Source organism: Solanum dulcamara, chromosome 3, assembly GCF_947179165.1.
Source record: "Solanum dulcamara chromosome 3, daSolDulc1.2, whole genome shotgun sequence".
Taxonomy (NCBI): domain Eukaryota; kingdom Viridiplantae; phylum Streptophyta; class Magnoliopsida; order Solanales; family Solanaceae; genus Solanum; species Solanum dulcamara.
The window spans coordinates 69,300,693-69,311,411 of NC_077239.1; positions in this window are offsets into that span (position 1 = coordinate 69,300,693).

Consider the following 10,719-nt stretch of genomic DNA (forward strand, 5'->3'; position numbering starts at 1 on the left):
TAGAAATTAAAAATGACGAAGAACCTAATATATTTAAGACAATGAGTGATACAAAAGATCATATTCAAGCATTATATAATCATTATGTCACTTTACTTGATAATGCTACCTTACTCATGTTGTTCCTATATCTCGTCCTTCAGACAAGCCATCATCTTCTAAAAGACAGGCACAAGGTATGTCTGCCCATTATGTTATTAATTTATCTTTTTGGAGTAGAATACAACTTACATCACAAAGGACCGTAAATCGAGACGAGCTTGATTTTTATTTGAGACAAGCCCCAGAGTCCTATCAAAATAATGTCAGCCTACTGAAATGGTGGAAGAACAACCAAAAATAATATCCAGTACTATCAACCATGTCTAGTAATGTGCTAAATGTTCAAATGTCAACTTTTGCATCTAAGAGCGCATTTAGTCAAGAAAGACACCAGATCGAAGATATTCGACACTCATTGGAGAGCAATGCCATGAATGTTTTAGTTTGCCTCGAAGATTGGATTAGATCAGAGCGAAGAAATAAAGAAAGACCACAATATATGAAAAAAGAAGAAAAACTTGAAGAAATAATGTCAATTGGAGATCTTTCGACACAAGCTAGTCCAAATTACGAATTAGTTGATTTTGAAAATTATGAGTCAATTCCTATTAATGTTAATACAGATGAATTGGAGAAAATAATTCAAAATATGTAGAAATTATAATTTAATATATACAACTAATTGTAAGTTTGTAACTTTGTATGTTTTCACTTTTATCAATATATTAATAAAGTCAAAGACTCATTGGATATTTGCATTTCTGTCACGACCCCGACTCACTGTGACTGACACCCATACTAACCCTCCGGTGGAAGAACCATTCTTACAACCCAAGCTAACAACACTTACGAGACATAACAATTTAAAGATTTCGAAAGCAGTTTTAAATTAATAAGAAATACTGATTTCCCATAAACTCAGAAAAGTTTAGACAACTTAACATGCACATGGAAATTTACTCCTAGGAACTGAAAGTCGATGTACCAAAACTCTAACAACATCAAGTTTAAGACTAGGGAATGTAATCCCAAAAGAAGACGACAACATAGTCATGAGCTAAATAATGTTTGAATCTAAGTCATGTAAAAAAGGACTAGAAATAAGAGAGAGTTCAACGGTAGCCTGAAAGAATTAGCTTACCCTTGAACTCGAACAACTTCTCACTTTTCTAAGCAAGGTCTCTCCGCAACCGACTGAATATGCCATATACTCAACAAAGACAGAGCAAGTGTAGTATCAGTATACAAAATCAATTATTTATTGATAGGATCACACGGTTAGCCAGTAAGTGAATCATGGACAAGTAAACTCAACGTAATAAGAACATATATACAGAATAAGTTAACCAGTGTTATCTCAAACAATATTCTGTAAGATCACAGTTCTACAACCTCAAGATCATATAACTTCACATAAGGGTCCACTACTGGGACCTACAAACACTCAACTTATAGGAATGTGACACTCGATCCCATATTTGTGTCGGAACGTGACACCTGATCCAAATATGTGTTGGAACCTGACACCCGATCCAATTTATGTGTTGAAATGTGACACCTAATTCCAACATACACAACAACCACCATTACATTCAATATTCAACATTATATCACAAAGAATAGGTTCATCACACAACAGGCCAGCAAGTGATCATTTCACATAAAATCTAGTATGTTTCCCTATTCAATACACATATGCATATCATGAAGCAATTTAGCAAGTACATGAGACACATATGGGAAATAAAATCATCACCTACCTTGAATTCAAGCTTCAAAAACCTTAAAGTTCAAGAGCTTTCCCTTTTTGGATTCATTCCGTTTGTTCTTGGCCTAAAATTAGTAAACACATATAAAGGATCAACAAAATGAACTAACCATCATGAAAAATAACAAAATTCTCATCCTAGGCAAAACCCATGATCTTAATCCCACCCTAGGACTATTTTCCACCCTTACCTACAGGCCAAAACCCTCCCACAATGATCACCCATCCTAGTTTATGAGTATTAGGAATCGAAGGATGAGTTTAGAGAGTAAAATCCTTACCTTAAGCGTGAAAATCCGTGGAAAATTGATGAAAATCTCCCTAAGTTGCCTCCTATCATTTTAGGAATAGTTTTTGCAGAATGAAATCGTTCATGGGGTTTTTTCTGTCTTAATTCGCGACTATTCCGCTTTAGCGGGACTTCTCCCGCTTTGGCGGCCTTGCTCTGGAGGGATAATCCCACTCTAGCGGGATATACGGAAATAGTGAGCCCGAAGTTTGAGCTCCAAGCCCCCATTTCACATTACACCCCTTTCCAAAGACGTATTAAATTATGCCCTTCACTCTAAGTCCAGTTTTGAAAGTTTTACTCGCTCGAATGTGATTCCGCAAAGCTGTAAATGCTTTGTATCATCTTGGATATCATCTTACCCAACCAAATTTGAGATTCGATCCCCAACCATTCACAAGGTCACCCTAGACTTCACCTGACTTAGAATTCGTCCAAGTCTAGCTTAGGCTAAATTTTTCTGAAATTACTACTTGAAGTTTTGTGGCCAAAAATCCTTCCCCATTGGCCTATCCATAATGACAGGGATAGATCGTTATAATTTCTTAATTTTTTCCCCATAAATTTTATATGATTCAATTAAATAATTTTATTTACTTTACATAATCATATATTGAAAATTAAATTTTTAGTCACTATAAGATTTTATTACTTAAACAAATATAATTATAATAAATAGTATATTGTGAGTAGGTATACATTGAAGTATATATAATATAATATAACTATATTACTATACAACAACAACAACAACCAGTGCAATTCCACATCGTAGGGTCTGGCATATAACTATATTACTATAATAGATAATATATTGTGAGTATATTATAATAAATAATATATTATGAGTATATTTAGTATACATTGTAAGTATATATAATATAATGTAACTATATTACTATAATAGATAGTTGTCACGACCCAAAAAATCGAGGACCCAATCTAATATGTAAGCCTAAAAGTAAAACTCATACGAGACTCCCAAAAGGAGAAGTCAGGCCACAAAATAAACAAAAGCTGGACATAAATAAAATATCTCAAAACTTAGTGTCATAATTGTAAAGAGCATCTAACACAATGATCGAATCTGATATATATTATAAGTCTTTTAATAATAGTAAAGACTGGAAATAAAAGCTATAACTAATGGTGATCCGAATTCCAAGACCTCACCACTAATTTGAATAGTAACATATCTGCAAGAGAGAGATCAGCCGCCGCGTGGATACCCTGACTAAGATCTGCATCAAAGAGGGACACATAAATAGGGGTAAGTACAATCCATATGTACTCAGTAGGTTTAACCGATTGAGTATAAGGAATTAATCAAATCTATGAAATAAACTAAGGAACACTTCCACCTGTACACAGAAAGTTCCTCTTCGGCTATGCTACTGCTAATTTATATAAAAGGCGTGGTTAAAGAAAACAATAGGTACAATTCAATATCATAGTTAATTAGATAAGGCAAATAATCTAAGAATGCAATGCAATGAGATACTACAATGATGCGATGGTACAGTGGAATCAAGACTATCACACAGCCTGTCGTACACACCTGTCGAGCTTTGCTACCAAACATGACCCATGGAGGTCTCGCAGACCATGTATCTCATCACAATCTCAATGTGTCAACAATCTCACCACCTAGCTTGTGGCCAAGGTGTCATGATACTAATGTCTCATCCACTTTCTACCTAACTCGTGGTCAAGGATACAAAAAGGTATTACATTTTCTTTCTCAAAAAGAATTTTCACGGTTCTCAACTTCCCAATGATCAATGTTATGATGAATGAAGATGAATGTATTGACAACACATAAGACATGGAGGCAATATTCAATTTGACATATAATACAAGGTTCAAAGTTCTCAAAACTTAACCTAAATATGATATTCATCCTCAATAGACAGTAATGGAAAGGAATTACCTCAAATTAAGAGTTCACCCTTTTTTTCGAAAATGTCTCAGTACTCAGGTATGCTCAAAACCCCCAATTCAACCCCTCAGGAGGGGATTACAAGTAAAAGAGTCTCCTCACACCTCTCTTACGGGCAAATCATGAATTACGCACTCTCAAAGTAAATAAGATAGCAAATAAGGCCCTACATGGGCTACATAACACAATTAAGTCCCCACACATACATCACAATATAAATAAGCCCCCACACAGGCATCTCAAAGTAATTAATAGTCCCAAATTATGCTACTACCCTCATCCCAAAGTATAAAACATAGAATTGACTAATTATCCCTACTCAATCCCAAGAAGGATAGCCAAACCTACTTCAATTGCCGAAACCGCACTTAAACACTTCTACCGGATGAACGACCCTCATATTCAATGTCCGAATTGACAATCCACTATCAAGAATGAAACATTCATGTCACAAGGAGTCCAATGACACCCATATTGATAGGTTTTGAAATTGGAGGGTAAAATAGTCCAAAAATTGATTAATTTTAAAAAGGGTCAAATCTGGAATTTTATTACAAAATCACTTTCTACTAGTAATAAGAAACGCATGGTTGAAAATCCGTAAAAATAGAGTAGGAATCGAATTAGAAATCACCATTTCCCTTAAAATTTGGGTTAGGGAAGAAACTAAGAAATTTGGAGTTTGAAACTAAAAATTAAGAGTTGAAATCACCAAATAATTAATGAAAAAAGTAGGTTTTAGGTCAAAATTCACTTACCCAACAATTTTTCTCGAAAATCCCTTCTCAAATCGCCTCTCCAAGCTCTAAGAACACAAAAATGGAGGAAAATCAGTTTTTTTCCCGAATTAACACTGTTCAAGCATGAATTGTACATCGCGATTGTGAGACACTAACTCTCGTGACCGTGAAGCACCAAGAAATTACCCATCGCAATCGCGTGACCTATCTAAGTTGCACAAAAATTAGAATCTGCAATTTTTGCAGTCTAAAAACGCTCCCGGTTCGACCCTCAAAAATCATTCAAGGTTCGATAAAAATAAATTGAATATGCTACTATACTGAATTTGATATTTTGGACTCAATGAAATTATCAGATTTCTAAAAAGAAGTCGTTTTGACCAAAATACCCTCCCAAACCCCTTATTGGCCTAAAACTCAACTTTTAGCCTAAAAACTCAAAACAACGATTAAGGTCCTAGGGCTCTAAGTCAATGTTCAACTAGACCAAACTTGATATTTCAGACACAACGAAACTGACAGAATTCTCATCCGACGCTATGAACAAATGAAGGATGCAGAGGCAAAGCCAATCTATAGGCCACTTCCCTATACTTCTTCAAAACCTCAAAACGGTCAATAAACCTTGGATTGAGTTTTGCTTTCTTCCTAAACCTCATCACACCTTTAGTGGGTGAAACTTTGAGCAACACTCGCTCACAAATAGCAAATGACACATCATGAACACACCTATCCTCATAACTCTCATGCCTACTCTGGTCAGTCACAAGACGCTGCTGAATCAACTCCACCCTACTCCTGGCATCTCTCAACAAATCTGTACCACAAGGCCAAGTCCTAAAAAAATCCACCCAATCCACGAAAGATCCACACCAGTCCTCAAATAGCTCTATCTGAATACTGGAATGGTAACTGTGGTTATATGTGAACTCTGCAAGAAGAAGAGATTGATCCCAATGACCACCAAAGTCCATGAAAGAAACTCGGAGCATGTCATCAAGCACCTGAATAGTCTGCTCCGACTGATCATTGGTCTGAGGATGAAAAATTATGCTCAACTCAAGCTTGGTACCCATTTGCTCCTGCGTAGAACTCCATAAATGAGAGGTAATTTGCGTACCTTTCTTAGGCACAATAGAAATGGGAACTCCGTACAATCGAACTATCTCACGGACGTAGATCCTAGCCAAATGCTCTACATTATAGCTAGTCTTCATCGAAATGACATGACATGATTTGGTCAACCAATCCACGATTATCCAAACTTAATCATGCTTACCTAAAAATCAAGGGTAACCCCGTTATGAAGTTCATGGTAATGCGCTTCCACTTCCACTCAGGAATGGGCATCCTTTGCCTAGAACCACCCGGTTTCTGATGCTCACACTTCATATATTGGCAATTCAAACACTTAGCCACAAACTTCATAATATCCCTCTTCATACCACACTACCAATGGTATTGTTTCATGTCACCAGATAATTCAGTCTAAACCCAATAAATGCGAAAGGCAGAAGCTAAAGACAATTTAGATAAATTAATATTGATAAGTGGTAACTTAGTCAACTACAAAATCCCATGGACTAGTTATCACATTTACAGGCCTTGTAATTACGAGATATGAAATAAATAAAAGTCTCAATTGTCTCTTGAATAGAACAAAGTAATAAGTAAAGAGGAGTAGGAAAGATGGCCAGCGTCGATAGCTAGCTCTCGAATCACCTCAGAAAGCCTCGAATGAAAATAAGAAAAATTGGGTCACTGTTCGGGCTTAGAACCTACACAAGTGTAGTTAGCAAGAAATAAGTACCAATAATGCGGTACCCAACAAGTAAATAATTAAGACTAAGCAAATCTAGTAAAATACATGTACTCCTGCCATACCATCCAACCCCCAGACTACAACCTGCACAAAAATCAGTCAGTCTAACAGTTCTAGCAACATAATATTCACATATCTCAAAAATAGTATAATTTAATTCGCAAGAAAATCAGCACAATCAATAATACAAATCAATGGAATATCAGGGGTAAAATAGTCCACAATGGCCAAAGATGTATGATGCAATGAAATGCAAGCAATGTCACATATCATGATGTATGTCTGCCCTAATGATACACATTCATTGATTACCTTCGATCGGAATTCATGGGGCCTCATATAGACGATGTATCTGTCGAAAGAGACATCGGCTGTAACATCCGCTGGAAAAGACCTCAGCTGTCGAAAAAGACCTTAGCCATCGTAAATAACCTCATCCATAATATTTGCCAAAAAAGACCTCGGCCACCGGAAAAGACCTCGGCAAATCACCTCGACCGGTAGAAACCACGGTCCCAATATCCAGTATCTCACTCATATCACTTTCTCAACTATCACAGATAAGTGTATGCTCAAATAATGAATGAAAATAAAATAAATATTCACATATAATGCCATATAGTCCACAATCACCCAATTAATCAATATCACATTAGCAACATATAAATATATCCAAATATTCACAACAAGCCAAGGTTCTATCACATCAAACACTACATGTCATCTCATCTCAAGTTTTACATTTATTAACTCACTCTTTATCATCACATTCACTTGAATATCAATAGTTCTTAACACCACTTTATATCAATCCTCAACACATAAGACACAGATACAGGATCCTACAAGCTTTAGAATATGTTTAAAAATTCACTTGCCTCGAATTTGATTTCACTAGTCCAAAACTTGACCCTTTCTCTTACGTTGGCGCTATAAATCAAGATAATCTATTCAAATATGCAATTCTAAAAAGAACACGACTCTAACGGTACCCAAATTAATATTTTTGAAAATCGGAGTGAATCTAATCCGAAACACCCAAAAAAACCGATTTTGTAACCAAATAGAAAATCCATTTTTTTTAATATGAAAATGATCCTTGAAGTATTTAGAAACTAATGTTTAAAACCAATTTAAATTTGGAGTTGAAATCAGCCCTCAAACATCAATTTTACTAAAATTTATGTTCTTGAGAAAACCCCCAATATTTGGATTTGAAATCCCGACTCAAATTTGAAATATTTCTTGAAAAATATCGTACCTATATTTAGGAAAGTTCAAATATGTAATTTATAAAAGATGGAGTTAAAATCGACCTTGAAATCCTCAATTTAGAAAACTTTAACTTTATTGGAAAAATCCAAATTATATGCGGTTAATATAATAAGAATAATCGATGAATCAATAAATTTATGCCAAAATTAGGTTACCATAACACAAGAATCCTAAATATATATTTTTAATCAAAAAGAAGTCCAAATAGATAAAAAAAAATAATTTTCCCTAAGAAATTTACGGATAAGGAAAGAAAAATAGATGAAGAAATATGAGAAAATGTTGAATTGAGGATTGTATACTAACCCCCATATCATATTTAGATGAAATTTGCAAGAATCACTCCATTTCGAGCTCTAGAACTCCGGATATGCTCAAAATACCAAATGAACACAATCTGAAATTTATATACCGTACAACTGTATTTGCACTAGAAAATCTGCACTTTATATTTTCACTAAAAGAACAATAAATCCCTCATACGATAGCGAAGTGACCCAAATCTTTTTTCTAAATGTCTTAAATAATGGTACATACCTTCTCTTTCAATCAAAAATCAATTTTGAACTCGTTTGCCCAGTTAAATATCAATTCTGCTCGGTAAATAATTATTTCTTATTTTGCGATAAAAGTCTAATATTAGCTTACTGAAAATGCACCAAACTTTGCAGATAAGTCCTATAATTCATTCTCAAATTTCAGAAGTTTCAGAATAATATTTCGATCTTTAAAACTAATAATGATCCTTTTAGTTGCCACAATTTACTAAAACAACGCCAAAGTACCCAAGAAGCTTAAAACCTAACTCAAAACTCATCCAAAACTTTCCGAACACAAACCAAATATGCTACTATCTTGGAAATGATATTTTGGACTCAATAAAATTGACAGAATTTGAATTCGAGGTCTTCTTGATCCGAAATTCGAAAATTCGCAATTAAACTAACTTAGGCTTCTAAAATACCAAAACGAGCTCGAGACTTCCAAAATTTACAACGAAACCCTTTCTAATGTTAGAGTCACCTCTCGAAATCATTGGAACCATCAGAAATTCAATCTGAGCATCGGAACCCCAAATATTGACCAAAGTCAAATTTGGATCAAACTTTAACTCAATTTCCAACTTTGAACCTAAATTCCACGTTTCAACTCTAAATCTGATTATGACAACTCTTCTAGAACAATTTCCACATTCTAGAACTGATGGAATCAACGGAATTCCATTCCGAGACTTGAAACTCCAAATGACTTCGAAACTCAATATTTGACAACTTAAGCCTTTAAAACTTATTTCTCTAGCAAAACCTCATCTTTTCACAAAATTTCTAAAAACCAACTTTCAAATTCAATCTAAAATGACTCGAGTCAACTGACATGAGGGGTAAAACAATAATTTTTTTGAAAATATCGAAAATGACTCTCAAGGTCATTATATTTCAAGTCATGAAACATCTTCGCCTCTCTCAGATGGATAGAATACTTCAAACAATGAGTCTTTTCTAATATCAGACGCACCCAATCACCCACCTTAGGCACACAAATATGCCACTAATCCTCAAAACTCTTTAGGATCTAGAGAAGATGACTTAGCCTCACCTTTCAACACTATCTCGAATCGTTCTCAACTTGTCATCATCAAACTACTGGCCACGAATCTAATCTATCAAAGAAGACTTAGCCTCAACGAAGGCCTACACACTGTGAGGTCTCGAAATATTAATTCGAACCAACTGCCTAGCCCATGTTGAACCTCCAATGCCGAAGGTCTCTCCTCCACCTTAAGGAAGGCTAAGCTACCCATACTAGCTGTTTTTCAACTCAAAGCATCCGCTACCACATTAGCTTTGACTGGATGATGAAGAATGGTGATGTCATAGTCTTTCAATAGCTCCAACCACCTATACTTTCTCATGTTCAGATTCGGCTGAGAAAATACATACTTGAGGCTACGATGGTTAATAAAGACCTTATATTTCACCTGATAGAGATAATGCCTCACAACTTCAAAACAAAAACCATCACTGCTAACTCCAAATCGTGAGTAGGGTAGTTCTTCTCATGTACGTTCAACTATCGAGAAGCATAGGCAATGACTCTCTCCTTTTGCTTTAACACACCACCTAAAACAATGCCCGATGCATCATAGAATACTACGAGTGCCATACCCTCCTCGGGTAATGCTAGAATAGGTGTCAAATTCAATAACTCCTTGAGCTTTTGAAAGTTCGCCTCACACTCATTGTCCCACTAAACTGCTACAGTCTTCTAAGTCAACTTAGTCAATGGATATGCGGTAGGGAGAACTCTAAATGAATCAATGATAGTAGTCAGCTAACTCGATAAAACTCCAAATCACGGACACTAAAGTAGGCCTAACCCAATCACGAACTGCTGCAACCTTGGCCGAATCGACCATAATACCATCCTTGGTCACCGCTTGACCTAAGAAAACCACATACTAAAGCCAAAATCACACTTGGAGAACTTTGCATATAACTTCTACTCTTTCAATCTCTAAAATACAAATCTTAAGTCAATCTTAGAAAACACCGACGCATCCTGGAGTTGGTTAAATAGATTATTCATGCGAGAAAAAAAATACTTGCTCTTGATTGTAACTTTGTTCAATTGCCGATAGTCACTATACATCCTTATAGTACCACCCTTCTTATTCACAACCATACTGGTGCACCCCACGATAAAACACTAGGCTGATTAAACTCTTTCCTCAATAAATCTTTAATTATTGCTTCAATTCCTTCAACTCGGTCAGAGCCATCCGATAAGGAGGAATAGAAATAGGCTTGGTGCCCATCTCCAAGTCAATCACAAAGTCAATATCAT